The sequence below is a fragment of the Mercenaria mercenaria genome, chromosome 15, assembly GCF_021730395.1.
Source record: "Mercenaria mercenaria strain notata chromosome 15, MADL_Memer_1, whole genome shotgun sequence".
NCBI classification, from domain to species: domain Eukaryota; kingdom Metazoa; phylum Mollusca; class Bivalvia; order Venerida; family Veneridae; genus Mercenaria; species Mercenaria mercenaria.
This window is the reverse complement of record NC_069375.1, coordinates 16871585-16893012: the sequence shown is the minus strand read 5'-3', so window position 1 is coordinate 16893012 and position 21428 is coordinate 16871585.

Genomic DNA, 21428 nt, shown 5'->3' with positions numbered 1-21428 from the left:
GTTTGATTATTTTAAAAAACTGTTATTTCATCAACTATTAAGAGATATGTTTTTGTTCTAAAATGGAAGAGAAAACTAAATGGAATTGGAGGCAACCATTGCCCCAGAGCTCAAATTACTAATACATTGTTTCTTTGTATTAAGGTGTCCAGGTCCAGTTTTTCAAGTTCATAGTTGTATAGTGTATTGAGTATATCATAACATGCTCTTTGCATGTGCTTACCCTTAGGTTGTATGTATTGTCTATGTTGTAGGCTTAGCTTTTTAGGATATTGTTACCATTGGCCAGAAGCATGCTACTTTTTTGTTTGAAACTAGAGAATTGTACTGGTAGAAATGTTAATTTTTTAAATTTTGGTAGTAGGTATGACTTAGTTTTCATATAATAGGATTCATTAATTATATACCTGTTTAAAACTTGTTTTCTTTTTAAATTAAAGCAGTGTTTTTCTCTTGTTTTCCTTATTGTATCATCTTTAAAATCTAATGCTGTTGTTTTAATTTATTTTTTAAACAAATGCTGTGTTTTCTGTTGTTTTCTGGATTGTATCATCCCCCCCTTTCAACAATTAATGCTGTTGATTTCTGTACTTTTTTAAACAAATGCTGTTGTTGTCTGTTATTTTTTCAGATTGTATCATCTTTAGAACTAAAGCTGTTCTTTTCTGTTGTTTTTCAGGTTGTATCATTTTTAAAGCTAATGCAATTCTTTTCTATTCTTTTTTTAAATAAATGCTGTTGTTGTTGAAATTGTTCCATCTTTAAAACAAATGCTGTTGTTCTTCAAATTCTATCATCTTTAACTAATGCTGTTAGTTTTTTGTTAAACAAATGATGTGGTTTTCTGTTGTTTCTTAAATTATATCATCTTTAAAACTAATGCTGTTGTTTTCTGTTCTTTTTTTTAAACAAATGCTGTTGTTTTTCAGATTATGTCATCTTTAAAACTAATACTATTGCTTTCTGTTCTTTTTTAAACAAATGCTGTTGTTGTCTGTTGTTTTTAAAAGACTGTATAATTATGTCTTGTCTACTGGTGGTTTCTCTTCTTTATAATAGTTACATTTATTTTATATAATACAGAATGATATACTTAGTAAATGCACTCACTGTTTGATAATTTTAAAACTGTTATTCATCAACTATAAGAGATATGTGCCTTGTTGTCTGTTGTTTTAAAAGACTTGTATAATTATGTCTGGTACTGGTGGTTCCCTTTCCCCCCCCCCCCCCCCTTTTTAATAGTTACATTTATTTTTTATAATACAGAATAGTATACTTAGTTAATGCCACTCACGGTTTGATTATTTTAAAAAAACCTGTTATCTTCAACTCTATAAGAGATTTGTTTTTTGTTTTCTAAAATGGAGAGAAAAACTAAAATGGAATTGAGCTATCCATTGCCCCGAGTCAAATACTAAACTTAGTACTTTTGATTTTAGGTGTCCAGTCCAGTTTCTCAAGTTATAGTTGTAATAGTGTATTGATATATTGCATACATGCTCTTTGCAGGTGCTTACCTTAGGTTGTAATGTTATTGTCTATGTTGTAGCTTAGCCTATAATAATTAGGATATTAGTTACCTTTGGGCAGAATGCTGCTACCTTTTTTTGTCTGATAAAACTTAAACATTGTACTGTAGGAAAAAGTAATATGGTAGTAGGTAACACTTAGTTTCATATTAAGGGACTTCATTAATTATAACTGTTAAACCTAGATTTCTTTTTAAATTAAAGCTGTTGTTTTCTCTTGTTTTCCTTTTGAATCATCTTTTAATCTAATTGCTGTATGTTTAATTATTTTTAAACAATTGCTGATGTTTTCTGTTGTTTTTCTGATTGTATCATCCCCCCCCCCCCCCCCCCCCCCCATTAAAATTAATGCTGTTGATTTTCTGTACTTTTTAAACAAATGCTGTTGTTGTCTGTTATTTTACGATGTATCATCTTTAGAACTAAGCTGTTCTTTTCTGTTGTTGTTCAGGTTGTATCATTTTTAAAGCTAATGCAATTCTTTTCTATTCTTTTTTTTAAATAAATGCTGTTGTTGTTGAAATTGTTCCATCTTTAAAACAAATGCTGTTGTTCTTCAAATTCTATCATCTTTAACTAATGCTGTTAGTTTTTTGTTAAACAAATGATGTGGTTTTCTGTTGTTTCTTAAATTATATCATCTTTAAAACTAATGCTGTTGTTTTCTGTTCTTTTTTTTAAACAAATGCTGTTGTTTTTCAGATTATGTCATCTTTAAAACTAATACTATTGCTTTCTGTTCTTTTTTAAACAAATGCTGTTGTTGTCTGTTGTTTTTAAAAGACTGTATAATGATGTCTTGTCTACTGGTGGTTTCTTTCTTTATAATAGTTAATTTATTTTATATAATCGAATGATTATACTTAGTTAAATGCACTCACTGTTTTGATAATTTTATTAAAAACTGTTATTCATCAACTATAAGTAGATTGCTGTTGTTGTCATGTTGTTTTTTAAAAGACTGTATAATTATGTCTTGGCTACTGGTGGTTTCTCTTCTTTTTAATAGTTACATTTATTTTATATAATACAGAATAGTATAACTTAGTAAATGCACTCACTGTTGGATTATTTTAAAACTGTTATTCATCCAACTTTAAGAGATATGTTTTTTGTTTCTTAAAATGGAGAGAAACTAAAATGGAATTGAGCAACCATTGCCCCAGAGCTCAAATACTAATACATTGTACTTTGATTTTAGGTGTCCAGTCCAGTTTCTCAAGTTCATAGTTGTAATAGTGTATTGATATATCATAACATGCTCTTTGCAGGTGCTTACCTTAGGTTGTATGTATTGTCTATGTTGTAGCTTAGCTTTTTAGGATATTAGTTACCATTTGGCAGAATGCATGCTCCTTTTTTGTTTGATAATTAAAACATTGTACTGTAGAAAAGTAATATGGTAGTAGGTAACATTAGTTTCATATTAATGGGACTTCAATAATTATAACTGTTAAACCTAGTTTCTTATTAAATTTACAAGCTTGTTGTTTTCTCTTGTTTTCCTATTGTATCATCTTTAAATCTAATGCTGGTTGTTTTAATTTTTTTTTATTTTAAAAAATGCTGATGTTTTCTGTTGTTTTTCTGATTGTATCATTCTTTAAAATTAATGCTGTTGATTTCTGTACTTTTTTAAACAAATGCTGTTGTTGTCTGTTATTTTTTCAGATTGTATCATCTTTAGAACTAAAGCTGTTCCTTTTCTGTTGTTTTTCAGGTTGTATCATTTTTTAAAGCTAATGCACTTCTTAAAATAAATTTTTAAATAATGCTGTTGTTGTTGAAATTGTTCCATCTTTAAAACAAATGCTGTTGTTCTTCAAATTCTATCATCTTTAACTAATGCTGTTGTTTTTTGTTAACAAATGATGTGGTTTTCTGGTTGTTTCTTAAAATATATCATTCTTTAAAAAATAATGCTGTTGTTTTCTGTTTATTTTTTTAAACAAATGCTGTTGTTTTTCAGATTATGGTCATCTTTTAAAACTAACTACTATTGCTTTCTGTTCAAAAACCCACAAAATGTGTTTTGTTGTCTGTTGTTTTTAATAAGACTGATTATAATTATGTCTTGTCTTACTGGTGGTTTCTCTTCTTTATATAGTTACATTTTTTTTATATAATACAGAATGATTATACTTAGTAAATGCAACTCATGTTGTTAATTTTAAAACGTTATTCATCAACTATAAGAGTTATGCTGTTTGTTGTTGTTGTTTTTAAAAAGACTGTATAATTTGTCTTGGCTACTGGTGGTTTCTCTTCTTTTTAAAGTTACAGTTGATTTTATATAATACAGAATTGTTTACATAGTAAATGCACTCACTGTTTGATTATTTAAAAACTGTTATTCATTCAACTATAGAGATATGTTTTTGTTTCTAAAAGGAGATGAAACTAAAATGGAATTGAGCAACCATTGCCCAGAGCTCAATACTAATACATTGTACTTTTGATTTTAGGTGTCCGGTCAGTTTCTTCAAAAGTTCATAGTTGTTATAGTGTATTGTTATATCATAACATGACTCTTTGCAGGTGCTTAGCTTAGGTTGTATGTATTGTATATTTGTTAGCTTAGACTTTTTTTAGGATATTAGTTATCATTTGCAGAATGCATGCTACTTTTTTGTTTCATAACTTAAACATTGTACTGTAGAACAGTATTATGGTAGTTAGATAAACACTTGAGTTTCATAAAATGGACTTCATTAATTATATACGTGTTAGTTCTTAGATTTCTTGTCTTAAATTTAAAGTGTTTGTTTTCTCTTGTTTTCCTTATTGTATCATCTTTAAATCTAATGCTGTTGTTTTAATTTGTTTTTTAAACAAATGCTGATGTTTTCTATTGTTTTTCTGATTGTATCATCTTAAAATTAATGCTGTTGATTTCTCTGTACCTTTTGAAACCCAAATGCCGTTGTTGTTCTGTTTATTTTGTCAGATTGTTTCACTTTAGAACTTAAAGCTGTTCCTTTTCTGTTGTTTTTTCAGGTTGTAGCATTTTTATAGCTAATGCAATTCTTTTCTGTTCTTTTTTAAATAAAATGCTTCATCTTTAAAACAAATTGCTGTTTGTTCTTCAATTCTATCATCTTTACACCCCCCCCCCCCCCCTTTATGCTGCTGTTTTTTGTTAAACAAATGATGTGGTTTTCCGTTGTTTCTTAAATTATATCATCTTTAAAACTAATGCTGTTGTTTTCTGTTCTTTTTTTTAAACAAATGCTGTTGTTTTTTCAGATTATGTCATCTTTAAAACTAATACTATTGCTTTCTGTTCTTTTTTAAACAAATGCTGTTGTTGTCTGTTGTTTTTAAAAGACTGTATAATTATGTCTTGGCTACTGGTGGTTTCTCTTCTTTATAATAGTTACATTTATTTTATATAATACAGAATAATATACTTAGTAAATGCACTCACTGTTTGATAATTTTAAAACTGTTATTCATCAACTATAAGAGATATGCTGTTGTTGTATTATGTCTTGGCTACTGGTGGTTTCTCTTCTTTTTAATGGTTACATTTATTTTATATAATACAGAATAGTATACTTAGTAAATGCACTCACTGTTGATTATTTTAGAAACTGTTTTCATCAAACTATAAGAGATATGTTTTTGTTTCTTAAAATGGAGAGAACTAAAAGTGGAATGAGCAAACATGGCCAAAGAGCTCAAATACTAATACATTGTTACTTTGATTTTAAGGCGTTGCCAGTCCTGTTTCTCAAGTTCATAGTTGTAATAGTGTATTTGATATATCATAACTTTGGCTCTTTGCAGGTGCCTACCTTAGGTTGTATGTTTTGTCTATGTTGTAGCTTAGCCTTTTTAGGATATTTAGTTACCACATTTGGGCAGATGCATGCTATCTTTTTTTTGTTTGATAACTGTAAAACATTGTACTGTAGAAAAAGTCAATATGGTATAGGATAGTCTTAGTTTCATATTAATGGGACTCTTTAATTTTATACTTTAAACCTAGATTTCTTTTTAAATTATAAAAGCTGTTGTTTCTCTTGTTTCTCTTCTTGTATCATCTTTAAATCTTATGCTGTTGTTTTAATTTATTTTTTTAAACAATTGTGATGTTTCTGTTTGTTTTCAGATTGTATAATCTTTAAAATTTTATGCTTGTTGATTTCTGTTACTTTTTTTAAACAAATGCTGTTGTTGTCGGTATTTTTTCAGATTGTTATTCATCTTTTAGAACTAAAGCTGTTCTTTTTGTTGTTTTTAGGTTGTTTCATTTTTAAGCTAATGCAATTCTTTTCTATTTCTTTTTTTAAATAAATGCTGATCGTTGTTGAAATTGTTTCCAATCCTTTAAATCAGCATGCTTGTTGTTCTTCAAATTCTTTCATCTTTTACTATGCTGTTAGTTTTTGTTTTAAACAAATGATGTGGTTTTCTGTTGTTTCTTAAATTATATCATCTTTAATACTAATGCTGTTGTTTTGTTTTTTTTTACAAATGCTGTTGTTTTTCAGATTATGTATCTTTTGACAACTATATACTATTGCTTTCTGTTCTTTTTTAAACAAAGGCTGTTGTGGTCTGTTGTTTTAAAAGGACTGTATAATTATTGTTTGTTACTGGTAGGTTTTCTTCTTTTCTTATAGTTACATTTATTTTAAATAATACAGAAAGATATACTTTAGTAAATGCACTCACTGTTTGATAATTCTTTTTATCTGTTATTCATCAACTATATTGAGATATGCTGTTGTTTGTCTGTTCTTGTTTTTAAAAGACTGTATTAATTATGTCTTGGCTTCTGGTTGGTTTCTCTTCTTTTTAATAGTTTCATTTATTTTATATTAAATACAGAATAGTATACTTAGTTAAAGGCACCCACTGTTTGGTTTATTTTTAAAATGTTATTCATCAACTATAACATATATGTTTTTGTTTCTAAATGCGGAGAAATAAAATGGAATTGAGCATCCATTGCCCCAGAGCTCAAATTACTAATACATTGTACTTTTGATTTAGGGTTGTCCAGTCCAGTTATCAAGTTCATAGTTTGTAATAGTGTATTGTATTTCATAACATTGCTCTTTGCAGGTGCTTACCTTAGGTTGTATGTATGGTCTTTGTTTGTAGCTTAGCTTTTTAGGTATATATCATTAGTTTCCATTTTCTGCAGATTGCATGTACTTTTTTGTCTGATTAACTTAAACATTGTACTGTAGAAAAGTAATAAGGTAGTAGGTAAAGCCCTTAGTTTCATATTAAGGGACTTCATTAATTATAAACTGTTAACCTAGATTTCTTTTAAATTAAAGCTGTTGTTTTTCTCTTTGTTTTTCCTTATTGTATCATTTTAAAATCTAATTCTGTTGTTTTAATTTATTTTTTAAACAATTGCTGATGTTTTCTGTTGTTTTCTGATTGTATCATCTTTAAAATTAATGCTGTTGATTTCTGTACTTTTTTAAACAAATGCTGTTGTTGTCTGTTATTTTTTCAGATTGTATCATCTTTAGAACTAAAGCTGTTCTTTTCTGTTGTTTTTCAGGTTGTATCATTTTTAAAGCTAATGCAATTCTTTTCTATTCTTTTTTTAAATCAAAGGCTGTTGTTGTTGAATTAGTTCCATCTTCTAAAACAAATGCTGTTGTTATTCAAATTCTTCATCTTTAAACTAATGCTGTTAGTTTTTGTTTTAAAACAAATGATGTGGTTTTTTCCTGGTTGTTTTTAAATTATATATCTTTAAAAACTAATGCTGTGTTTTCTGTTTCTTTTTTTAAAACAAATGCTGTTGTTTTTCAGATTATGTGATCTTTTTAAAATTATACTATTTGCTTTCTGTTCTTTTTTTAAAACAAATGCTGTTATCTTGTTGTCTGTTGTTTTTAAATGGCTGTATAATTATGTCTTGTCTCTACTGGTGGTTTCTCTTATTTATAATAGTTACTTTATTTTAAATAATACAGAATGATATACTTGTAAATGCACTCCACTGTTTGTTTATTTTAAATCTGTTATTCATCAACTATAAGAGATATGCTGTTGTTGTCTGTTGTTTTTAAAAGACTGTATAATTATGTCTTGGCTACTGGTGGTTTCTCTTCTTTTTAATGTTTCATTTATTTTATTATAGTACAGATAGTATATATAGTATGCACTCACTGTTTGATTATTTTAAAAACTGTTATTCATCAACTATAAGAGATATGTTTTTGTTTCAAAAAATGGAGAGAAACTAAATGGAAATGAGCAACCTTGCCCCAGGAGCTCAAATACTTAATACAAAGTACTTTGATTTTAGGTGTCCGGTCAGTTTCTCAAGTTACATAGTTGTAAAAGCCTGTATTGATATATCATAACATGCTCTTTGCAGGTGCTTAGCTTAGGTTGTATGTATTGTATATGTTGTAGCTTAGCTTTTTAGGATATTAGTTATCATTTGGCAGAATGCATGCTACTTTTTTGTTTCATAACTTAAACATTGTACTGTAGAACAGTAATATGGTAGTAGATAACACTTAGTTTCATATTAATGGGACTTCATTAATTATAACTGTTAATCTTAGATTTCTTTTTAAATTAAAGCTGTTGTTTTCTCTTGTTTTCCTTATTGTATCATCTTTAAATCTAATGCTGTTGTTTTAATTGTTTTTTAAACAAATGCTGATGTTTTCTATTGTTTTTCTGATTGTATCATCTTTAAAATTAATGCTGTTGATTTCTGTACCTTTTGAAACAAATGCTGTTGTTGTCTGTTATTTTTTCAGATTGTTTCATCTTTAGAACTAAAGCTGTTCTTTTCTGTTGTTTTTCAGGTTGTATCATTTTTAAAGCTAATGCAATTCTTTTCTGTTCTTTTTTTAAATAAATGTGTTGTTGTTGAATAATTTGTTCATCTTTAAAAACCAAAGGGCTGTTGTTCTTAAGGAATTCTATCTTCTTTAACTAATGCTGCTGTTTTTTGTTAAACAAATGATGTGGTTTTCCGTTGTTTCTTAAATTATATCATCTTTAAAACTAATGCTGTTGTTTTCTGTTCTTTTTTTTTAAACAAATGCGTTGTTTTTTCGATATGTCATCTTTAAAAACTAATTTTCTATTGCTTTTCTGTTCTTTTTTTTAAACAAATGCTGTTGTTGTCTGTTGTTTAATAGACTGTTAATTATGGTCTTGGCTTACTGGTGATGGGTTTCTCTTCTTTATAATAGTTACATAGTTTTTTATATTATTACAGAATTATATACTTAGTAATGCACTCACTGTTGTAATTTTACAACTGTTATTCATCAAACTATAAGAGATATGCTGTTGTTGTATTATGTCTTGGCTACTGGTGGTTTCTCTTCTTTTTAATGGTTACATTTATTTTATATAATACGGAATTGTATACTTAGTAAAATGCATCACTGTTTGATTATTTTTAAAACTGTTATTTCATCAACTATAAGGAGATTTTTGTTTCTAAATGGAGGAGAAACTAAAATGGATGAGCAACCATTGCCCAGAGTCAAATACTAATACATTGTACTTTGATTTAGGTGGTCCAGTCCAGTTTCTCAAGTTCATAGTTGTAATAAGTGTATTGGATTATCATAACATGTTCTTTTGCTGGTGCTTTACCTTAGGTTGTATGTATTGTCTATGTTGTAGCTTAGCTTTTTAGGATATTAGTTACCATTTGGCAGAATGCATGCTCCTTTTTTGTTTGATAACTTAAACATTGTACTGTAGAAGGGTATATGGTAGTAGGTAGGACTTACTTTCATATTAATGGGGACTTCATTTAATTGTATACTGTTAAACCTAGATTTCTTTTTAAATTTAAAAAGCTGTTGTTTTCTCTTGTTTTCCTTATTGTATCATCTTTTATATCTAATGCTGTTGTTTTAATTTATTTTTAAACAAATTGCTGATGTTTTCTGTTGTTTTTCTGATTGTATCATCTTTAAAATTAATGCTGTTGATTTCTGTACTTTTTTAAACAAATGCTGTTGTTGTCTGTTATTTTTTCAGATTGTTTCATCTTTAGAACTAAAGCTGTTCTTTTCTGTTGTTTTTCAGGTTGTATCATTTTTAAAGCTAATGCAATTCTTTTCTATTCTTTTTTTAAATAAATGCTGTTGTTGTTGAAATTGTTCCATCTTTAAAACAAATGCTGTTGTTCTTCAAATTCTATCATCTTTAACTAATGCTGTTAGTTTTTTGTTAAACAAATGATGTGGTTTTCTGTTGTTTCTTAAATTATATCATCTTTAAAACTAATGCTGTTGTTTTCTGTTCTTTTTTTTAAACAAATGCTGTTGTTTTTCAGATTATGTCATCTTTAAAACTAATACTATTGCTTTCTGTTCTTTTTTAAACAAATGCTGTTGTTGTCTGTTGTTTTTAAAAGACTGTATAATTATGTTTCTTTTTGGGTTACTGGTGGTTTCTCTTTTTTTTTTTTTTTCATTTTTAAATTTTTTTAATAGTTACTTTTATTTTATATAATACAGAATGATATACTTAGTAAATGCACTCACTGTTTGATAATTTTAAAACTGTTATTCATCAACTATAAGAGATATGCTGTTGTTGTCTGTTGTTTTTAAAAGACTGTATAATTATGTCTTGGCTACTGGTGGTTTCTCTTCTTTTTAATAGTTACATTTATTTTATATAATACAGAATAGTATACTTAGTAAATGCACTCACTGTTTGATTATTTTAAAACTGTTATTCATCAACTATAAGATAGATATGTTTTTGTTTCTAACAATGGAGAGGAAAAACTAAAATGAGAATTGAGCAACCATTGCCCAGAGCTCAAATACTAATACATTGTACTATGATTTAGTAGTCCAGTCCAGTTTCTCAAGTTCATAGTTGTAATAGTGATGATATATCATAACATTGCTCTTTGCAGGTGCTTACCTTAGGTTGTATGTATTGTCTATGTTGTAGCTTAGCTTTTTAGGATATTAGTTACCATTTGGCAGAATGCATGCTACTTTTTTGTCTGATAACTTAAACATTGTACTGTAGAAAAGTAATATGGTAGTAGGTAACACTTAGTTTCATATTAAGGGACATTCATTAATTATAACTGTTATTAAACCTAGATTTCTTTTTAAATTAAAGCTGTTGTTTTTCTCTGTTTTCCCTTATTGTTCATCTTTTACATCCTAATGCTGTTGTTTTAATTTATTTTTAAAACAAATGCTGTTGTTTTCTGTTGTTTTTCAGATTGTATCATCTTTAAAATTAATGCTGTTGATTTCTGTACTTTTTTAAACAAATGCTGTTGTTGTCTGTTATTTTTTCAGATTGTATCATCTTTAGAACTAAGCTGTTATTTTCTGTTGTTTTTCAGGGTTGTCTCATTTTTAAAGCCTAATGCCATTCTTTTCTATTCTTTTTTTAAATAAATTGTGTTGTTGTTGAAATTGTTCCATCTTTAAAACAAATGCTGTTGTTCTTCAAATTCTATCATCTTTAACTAATGCTGTTAGTTTTTTGTTAAACAAATGATGTGGTTTTCTGTTGTTTCTTAAATTATATCATCTTTAAAACTAATGCTGTTGTTTTCTGTTCTTTTTTTAAACAAATGCTGTTGTTTTTCAGATTATGTCATCTTTAAAACTAATACTATTGCTTTCTGTTCTTTTTTAAACAAATGCTGTTGTTGTCTGTTGTTTTTAAAAGACTGTATAATTATGTCTTGTCTACTGGTGGTTTCTCTTCTTTATAATAGTTACATTTATTTTATATAATACAGAATGATATACTTAGTAAATGCACTCACTGTTTGATAATTTTAAAACTGTTATTCATCAACTATAAGAGATATGCTGTTGTTGTCTGTTGTTTTTAAAAGACTGTATAATTATGTCTTGGCTACTGGTGGTTTCTCTTCTTTTTAATAGTTTACATTTATTTTAATATAATACAGAATAGTCATATTAGTAAATGCACGCACTGTTTGATTATGTTAAAAACTGTTATTCTCAACTATAAGAGATATGTTTTTGTTCTAAAAATGGAGAGGAAACTAAAATGGAATTGAGCAACCATTGCCCCAGAGGCTCAAATACTAATACATTGTTCTTTGATTTTAGGTGTCCGGTCCAGTTCTTCAAGTTCATAGTTGTTAATTGGTGTAGTGATATATCTTAACATGTCTTTGCAGGTGCTTAGATTAGGTTTGTATGATTGTATATGTTTGTAGATTTGCTTTTTTAGGATATTAGTTATCATTTGGCAGAATGCAATGCTGCTTTGTTGTTTTCATAACTTAATCATTGTACTGTAGAACAGTAATATGGGTAGTAGATTAAACACTTAAGTTTCAATATTAATGGGACTTCATTAATTATAAAAACGTTTTTTGTTAATCTTAGATTTTCTTTTAAATTAAAGCTGTTGTTTCTCTTGTTTTCTTATTGTATCATCTTTAAAATCTAATGCTGTTGTTTTAATTTGTTTTTTAAAACAAATGCTTGTTTGTTTTATATTGTTTTCTAGATTGTTATCATCTTTAAAATTAATGCTGTTGATTTCTGTACCTTTTGAAACAAATGCTGTTGTTGTCTGTTATTTTTTCAGATTGTTTCATCTTTAGAACTAAAGCTGTTCTTTTCTGTTGTTTTTCAGGTTGTATCATTTTTAAAGCTAATGCAATTCTTTTCTGTTCTTTTTTTAAATAAATGCTGTTGTTGTTGAAATTGTTCCATCTTTAAAACAAATGCTGTTGTTCTTCAAATTCTATCATCTTTAACTAATGCTGCTGTTTTTTGTTAAACAAATGATGTGGTTTTCCGTTGTTTCTTAAATTATATCATCTTTAAAACTAATGCTGTTGTTTTCTGTTCTTTTTTTTAAACAAATGCTGTTGTTTTTCAGATTATGTCATCTTTAAAACTAATACTATTGCTTTCTGTTCTTTTTTAAACAAATGCTGTTGTTGTCTGTTGTTTTTAAAAGACTGTATAATTATGTCTTGGCTACTGGTGGTTTCTCTTCTTTATAATAGTTACATTTATTTTATATAATACAGAATAGTATACTTAGTAAATGCACTCACTGTTTGATAATTCTAAAACTGTTATTCATCAACTATAAAAGATATGTTTTGATTCTAAAATGGAGAGAAACTAAAATGGAGTTGAGCAACCATTGCCCCAGAGCTGAAATACTCGTTGTGCTTTGATTTTAGGTATCCGGTCCAGTTTCTCAAGTTCATAGTTGTAATAGTGTATTGATATACCATAACATGTTCTTTGCAGGTGCTTATCTTAGATTTTATGTATTGTCTATGTTGTAGCTTAGCTTTTTAGGATATTAGTTACCATTTGGCAGAATGCATGCTACTTTTTTGTTTCATAACTTAAACATTGTACTGTAGAAAAGTAATGTGGTAGTAGATAACACTTAGTTTCATATTAATGGGACTTCATTAATTATAATTGTTAAACTTAAATTTCTTTTTAAACTAAAACTGTTGTTTTCTCTTGTTTTCCTTATTTTATCATCTTTAAATCTAATGCTGTTGTTTTAATTTCTTTTTTAAACAAATGCTGATGTTTTCTGATTGTATCATCTTTAAAATTAATGCTGTTGATTTCTGTTCTTTTTTAAAGAAATGCTGTTATTGTCTGTTATTTTTTCAGATTGTATCATCTTTAGAACTAAAGCTGTTCTTTTCTGTTGTTTTTCAGGTTGTATCATTTTTAAAGCTAATGCACATCTTTTCTGTTCTTTTTTTAAATACATGCTGTTGTTGTCTGATGTTGTTGAAATTGTTCCATGTTTTAAACTAATGCTGTTGTTCTTCAAATTCTATCATCTTTAACTAATGCTGTTGTTTTTGTTCTTTTTGTTAAACAAATGATGTGGTTTTCTGTTGTTTCTTAAATTATATCATCTTTAAAACTAATGCTGTTTTTTTCTGTTGTTTTTCAGATTGTATCTTGTTTAAAACTGATGCCGTTGTTTTCTATTCTTTTTTAAACAAATGCTGTTGTTTTCTGTTTCTTTTCAAATTGATAATTTTAAATCCTATTGCTGTTTTCTTTTCTTTTTTAAACAACAGCTGTTATTTACTGTTGTTTTCCATATTGTTTCATCTTTAAAACTAATACTGTTGTATTGTATTATATTTGTAAACAAATGATGTTGTTTTCTGTTGTTTTTCAGATTATATCATCTTTCAAACTAATGCTGTTGTTTTCTGTTCTGTTTTAAACAGATGCTGTTGTTTTCTGTTGTTTTACAGATTTATAATTTTAAAAATTATTGCTGTTGTTTTCTGTTCCTTTTTAGCTCGACTATTCGAAGAAATTGTAGAGCTATCCTACTCACGTCGGCGTCGGCGTCGGCGTCACACCTTGGTTAAGTTTTTCGTACCAGTCCACATTTTGACAAAGTCTTTTGAGATAAAGCTTTGAAACTTTCAATACTTGTTTACCACCACCATGGCCAGTTATAGGCAAGAGTACATAACTCCATCAAGGATTTTGGCTGAATTATGGCCCCTTTTGACTTAGAAATCATGGTTAAGTTTTTCGTACCAGTTCATATTTTGACAAAGTCTTTTAAGATAAAGCTTTGAAACTTTCAACACTTGTTTACCATCACCATGGCCAGTTATAGGCAAGAGTACATAACTCCATCAAGGATTTTGGCTGAATTATGGCCCCTTTCGACTTAGAAATCTTGGTTAAGTTGTTCGTACCAATTCGTATTTTGACAAAGTCTTTTGAGATAAAGCTTTGAAACTTTCAACACTTGTTTACCATCACCAAGTCCAGTTATAGGCAAGAGCACATCACTCCATCTAGAATTTTGGCTGAATTATGGCCCTTTTTGACTTAGAAATCTGGGTTAATATTTTGTACCAGTTCATATTTTGACAAATTCTTTTGAGATAAAGCTTTGAAACTTTCAACACCTATTTACCATCACCATATCCAGTTATAGGCAAGAGTACATAACTCCATCATGGACTTTGGCTGAATTATGGCCCTTTTTGACTTAGAAATCTTGGTTAAGTTTTCCGTACCAGTTCATATTTTTTGTAAAGTGTTTGACATATGGCTTTGAAACTTTTATCACTTGTTTAGTATAATAGTCTGTATCTGTGGGAAACAGTACATAACTCTGTCATCTATTTTGGCTGAATTATGGCCCTTTTTGGACTTTGAAATTGGTTCTGTTTTCATACAAGTCCATGTTTTGTAAAAACTATTTGACATATGGCTTTTAAACTTTGAACACTTGTTTATCATTATGATTTCTATCTGTAGGCAAGTGTACATAACTATTTTGACTGAATTATGGCCCTTTTTGGACTTTGAAATTGGTTCATACATTGCCATTTAGTGCAAGACTTATCGAAATCAAAGAAATACAGGAAGATTGTTTGTCTAATCTATTTATTTCTTTTGTCTGAATATCTGTGGAAATATTTTGACCCCATTCTTCAATCAATTCTTCGAATAGTCGAGCGCGCTGTCATCAGACAGCTCTTGTTAAACTAAAGCTGTTGTTTTCTGTTGTTTTTCAGATTGTATCTCCTTAAAAACTCCTGCTTTTGTTGTCTGTTCTTTCTCAGATTTTATCATCTTCAAAACGAGTGCTGTTGTTTTCTAATCTTTTTTTAAGCATATGCTGCTTTTTTTCTGATTGTGTCAAATACTGCTGTCTGTTGTTTTTCAGATTGTTTCATCTTTAAAACTAATGCTGTTGTTTTCTGTTGTTTTTCAGATTGTTTCATTTTTAAAACTAATGCTGTTTTTTCTGTTGTTCTTCAGATTGCATCATGTTTAAAACTAATGCTGTTGTTTTCTGTTCTTTTTTAATACATTATATTGTACCCTTTTAAAAACTATTGCTCTTCTTTTCTGTTGTTTCCAATATTGTATCATTTTTAAATCTAATGCAGTTGTTTTCAGTTCTTTTCAAAACAAATGCTGTTGTTGTCTGTTGTTTTTCAGATTGTGTCATCTTTAAAACTAATACTGTTGTTTTCTGTTCTTTTTTTTTAACATAATTTTTTTTTCTGTTCTTTCCCATATTGTATCATCTTTAAATCTAATGCTGTTGTTGTTCAGCTCTTTTTTAAACAAATGCTGTTGTTTTCTCTTGTTTTTCAGTTTGCATCATCTTTAAAACTAATGCTTTTGTTTTCTGTTGTTTCTCATATTGTATCATCTTTAAAGCTGATGCTGTTGTTTTCAGTTCTTTTTTTAAACAAATGCTGTTGTTTTTCAGATTATATCATCTTTGAAACTAATTATGTTGTTTTCTGTTCTTCTTTAAAATAATGCTGCTGTTGTCTGTTGTTTTTCAGATTTTTTCGTCTTTGAAAGTAATGCTGTTGTTTTTTATTATTTTTTTTTCAAAAAAATTCTGTTTTTATTTTGTTGTCTTTAAGATTGATTCATCTTTAAATGTAATGCTGTTGTTTTCAGTTTTTTTTTATACAAATGCTATTGTTTTCTGTTGTTTTTCATATTTAGTATCTAAAATTGTTGTTGTTGTTTTCTGTTCCTTTTTAAACTAAAGCTGTTGTTTCCTGTTGTTTTGCATATTGTATCATCTTTAAATGTAATGCTGTTCTTTTCAGTTGTTTTTTAAGCAAATGATTTTGTTGTCTGTTGTTTTTCAGATTGTTTCATCTTAAAACTAATACTGTTCTCTTTTGTTCTTTTTTAAATTAATGCTGCTTTTTTCTGTTCTTTTTTACATTAAAGCTGTTGTTTTCTGTTTTTTTTCCATCTTGTATCATCTTAAAAACTATTGCTGTTGTTTTTTGTTGTTCTTCAGATTATGTCATCTTTAAAACTAATGGTGTTGTTTTCTGTTCTTTTTCTAAACTAAATCTGTTGTTTTCTGTTGTTTGCCATAATATATCATCTTTAAATCTAACACTGTTATTTTCAGATCTTATTTAAACAAATGCTGTTGTTGTCTGTTGTTTTTCAGATTGTTTTATCTTTAAAACTAATGCTGGTTTTTTTTTTGTTCTCTTTTAAACAAATGCTGTTGTTTTCTGTCGCTTTTCAGATTTATAATTTTAAAAACTATTGCTGTTGTTTTCTGTTCTCTTTTTAAACTAAAGCTGTTGTTTTCTGTTGTTTTCCATATTGTATCATTTTTAAATCTACTACTGTTGTTTTCATTTCTTTTTTAAACAAATGCTGTTGTTTTTCAGATTGTATGATCTTTAAAACTAATGCTTTTGTTTTCTGTTCTTTTTCAGATTGTGTCATCTTTAAAACTAGAGCTGTTGTTTTTGTTCTTTTTTTAAACAAATGCCGTTGTTTTTCAGAATATATCATCTTTAAAACTAATGTTAGTGTTTTCTGTTCTTTTTTAAAATAATTCTGCAGTTGTCTCTTGTTTTTCAGATTGTTTCATCTTTAAAACCAATGCTGCTGTTTTCTGTTCTGTTTTAAACAAATGCTGTTGTTTTCTGTTGCTTTTCAGATTTATAATTATAAAAACTATTGCTGATGTTTTCTGTTCCTTTTTAAACTAAAGCTGTTTTTTTCTGTTGTTTTTCAGATTGTATCATTTTTAAATCTACTACTGTTGTTTTCATTTCTTTTTTAAACAAATGCTGTTGCTTTCTGTTGTTTTTCAGATTTTATCATCTTTAAAACTAATGCTTTTGTTTTCTGTTCTTTCTCAGATTGTGTCATCTTTAAAACTAGTGCTGTTGTTTTTGTTCGTTTTTTTAAACAAATGCCGTTGTTTTTCAGAATATATCATCTTTAAAACTAATGTTATTTTTTTCTGTTTTTTTTTTTAAATAATGCTGCAGTTCTCTCTTGTTTTTCAGACTGTTTCATCTTTAAAACTAATGCTGCTGTTTTCTGTTCTGTTTTAAACAAATGCTGCTGTTTTCTGTTGCTTTTCAGATTTATAACTTTAAAAACTATTGCTATTGTTTTCTGTTCCTTTTTAAACTAAAGCTATTGTTTTCTGTTGTTTTTCAGATTGTATCACCTTTAAAACTCCTGCTTTTTTGTCTGTTCTTTCTCAGATTGTATTGTCTTTAAAACTAGTGCTGTTGTTTTCTGTTCTTTTTTTAAACACATGCTGTTGTTTTTCAGAATATATCATCTTTAAAACTAATGCTTTTGTTTTCTGTTCTTTCTTAAAATAATGCTTCAGTTGTCTGTTGTTTTTCAGATTGTATCATCTTTAAAACTAATGCTGTTTTGTTGTTGTTGTTATTTTTACAGACAAATGCTGTTTTTTTTTTCTTGTTTCCTTTCAGATTGTCTCATCTTTAAAACTAATACTGTTGTTTTCTGTTCTTTTTAAAACACATGTTATTGTTTTCTGTTGTTCTTCAGATTGTATCATCTTTAAAACTAATACTGTTGTTTTCTGTTCTTTTTAAAACACATGTTATTGTTTTCTGTTGTTCTTCAGATTGCATCATCTTTAAAACTAATGCTGTTGTTTTCTGTTCTTTTTTTAAACAAATGATAATGTTTTCTGTTGTTTTTCTGATTGATCATCTTTGAAATTAATGCTGTTGATTTCTGTTCCTGTATTTTAAACAAATGCTGTTGTTGTCTGATGTTTTTCAGATTATATCATCATTAAAACTAATGCTGTATTTTTTTCAAACAAATGCTGTTGTTTTCTTTTGTTTTTAAAATTTGTCATCTTTAAAAGTAATGCTATTGCTTTATGTTCTTTTTTAAACAAATGCTGTTGTTTTCTGTTGTTTTGTAGATTTATCATCTTAAAAATACTTGCTGTTGTTTTCTATTATTTTTAACCTAAAGCTGTTGTTTTCCATATTGTATCATCTTTAAAGCTAATGCTCTACTTTTCAGTTCTTATTCAAAGAAATGCTGCTGTTGTCTTTTGATTTTCAGATTGTTTTATCTTTATAACTAATGCTGTTGTTTTCTTTTGTTTTTCAGATTGTAACATCTTTAAAACTAATGCTCTTCTTTTCTGTTCTTTTTGTTTTGTTCTTTTTAAACAAATGCTGTTGTTTTCTGTTGTTTTTCAGATTTATCATTTTAAAAACACTTGCTGTTGTTTTCTATTCTTTTTTAAACTAAAGCTGTTGTTTTCCATATAATATTATCTTTAAAGGTAATGCTGTTGCTTTTTGTTCTTTTTAAAATAAAATGCTGTTGTTTTTTAGATTGTATTAAATTTAAACTAATGCTGTTGTTTTCTGATCTCTTCAGCAGATGCTGATGTTTTTCAGATTGTATCTTCTTTAAAACTAATATTGTAGTTTTGTTTTTCTTTTTTAGACTAAAGCTGTTGTTTCCTGTTGTTTTTAATTGTTGTGTCATCTTTAAATCTAATGCTGTTGTTTTTATTTTTATTTTAAAACAAATGCTGTTGTTTTCTGTTGTTTTTCAGATTGTATCATCTTTAAATTTAATGCTGTTGTTTTCTGTTCTTTTTAGCTCGCCTATTCGAAGAATAAGTAGAGCTATCCTACTCACCACGGCGTCGGCGTCGGCGTCTGCGTCGGCGTCGGCGAGTTTTTCGTACCAGTCCACATTTTGACAAAGTCTTTTGAGATAAAGCTTTGAAACTTTCAACATTTGTTTACCATCACCATGGCCAGTTATAGGCAAGATCACATAACTCCATCAAGGATTTTGGCTGAATTATGGCCCTTTTTGACTTAGAAATCTGGGTTAATATTTCGTACCAGTTCATATTTTGACAAAGTCTTTTGAGATAAAGCTTTGAAACTTTCAGCACCTGTTTACCATCACCATGTCCAGTTATAGGCAAGAGTACATAACTCCATCAAAGATTTTGGCTGAATTATGGCCCCTTTTGACTTAGAAATCTTGGTTAAGTTTTTCGTACCAGTTCATATTTTTTGTAAAGTGTTTGACATATGGCTTTTAAACTTTTATCACTTGTTTAGTATAATAGTCTCTATCTATAGGAAAGAGAACATAACTCTGTCATCTATTTTGGCTGAATTATGGCCCTTTTTGGACTTTGAAATTGGTTCTGTTTTCATACAAATCCATGTTTTGTCAAAACTATTTGACATATGGCTTTTAAACTTTGAACACTTGTTTATCATTATGATTTCCATCTGTAGGCAAGAGTACATAACTATTTTGACTGAATTATGGTCCTTTTTGGACTTTGAAATTGGCTCATATATTGCCATTTAGTGCAAGACTTATCGAAATCAAAGTAATACAGGAACAGTGTTTGTCTAATCTATTTATTTCTTTTGTCTGAATATCTGTGGAAATATTTTGACCCCATTCTTCAATCAATTCTTCGAATAGTCGAGCGCGCTGTCATCAGACAGCTCTTGTTTGTCTGGTTCCGCCCCCTATTTTTAGAGTTATGACCCCTGAAATAGTCAAAAATGCACATTTTCACCTTGTGACACGCCTAGCTCAAAAAGTATTTGTTATAGATTCATGAGACCTTACATGAGTCTTAATCTTGATATGAACTTGCGCACCTACTATTTCTCATTTTGGTCCGCCCTCCCCCACCCTCTATTTTTAGAGTTATGGCCCCTGAAATAGTCAAAAATGCCCATTTTCAGCTTGTTACGCGCCTAGCTCAACAATTATTTCATTAATTGATTAAACCTTGTATGAGTCTTTATCATGATATGAACGTGTGCACATTATATTGTTTATCTGGTTCCACTCCCTATTTTAAAAGTTATGGCCCCTGAAATAGTAAAAATGCACATTTTCACCTTGTGACGTGCCTAGCTCAAAAAGTATTTCATATAAATTGATTAAATATTGTATGAGACTTTGTCATTACATGAACCTGCACACCTTCTATTTTTTGTCTTGCTCCGCCCCCTATTTTCAGAGTTATGGCCCCTAAAATAGTCAAAAATGCACATTTTTACCTTTTGATGCACCTAGTTCAATAAGTGTTTAAAATAAATGGTTGAAAACTTGCATAAGTCTTTATCATAATATTAACTTGCACACCTCTTATTTGGCCGGTTCCACCCCCTATTTTCAAAGTTATGGCCCCTGAAATAGTAAAAAAATGCACGTTTTCACCTAATTATGTGCCTAGCTCAAAAAGTATTTAATGTAAATTCATGAAACCTTGCTTGAGGGTTTATCATGATGTGACCTTTCACACTTGGCATTCTTCTTGAGAATCTTTTTACACTTATTACAGAGTTATGGCCCTTGAAATAGCCAAAATAGTGGATTTTTTTTGTGATGCTCATAGCTCAAAAATATATAGCATAGAATAATGAATCCTTTTCATAAAATGTTCGTTTAGGCTAAACCCCATTAACACTGCAAACATTTGAATTATTGCCCCTTATTTGTGACAAATGTACAAATGGGGGGTGGGGGGGGGGGGAGGAGGGCACACCCTGTGTCCTACAGACACATTCTATCTTGTTTTCGATTGTTTTAAAGATTAACTTCCCTTAGTTGTTACTCTAAATAACATAATATACCTTTTTATGATTGACCGTAGGGAAAAACCAAGACCACTTTTCTGTGGTACAACATAGATGCTACTTTCAAATTTTAGGTGTATTTTAAGGTACCTCTACCTGGTAAGGAGTTTTTATGTGGATTTAGAAAAACAAAAGAATTGCAATAATTACTAAACAACCACAAAATTAAAATTTCATTTGCAAATACAGATGCTAGTGTAAAGAAATTTGCTGTGACGGGCGTATATTGTGACATTCTGGCACTCTTGTTACCCTTTAACCTGCTAAATTTTTAAAATGGACTGGTCCATCATTCAATTTTGGCAGTACCCGGTACCTTTTACTATTCAAAGAGTTTTCATTGAAAATTTACCAACTAAATCACAAACAATGCAGATCATGATCAGTCTGCACGGATGTGCAGGCTGATCTTTGTCTGCAGTGGTCGCAAAAGTAAAATCACTTGCCACCTGCAGGCTAAA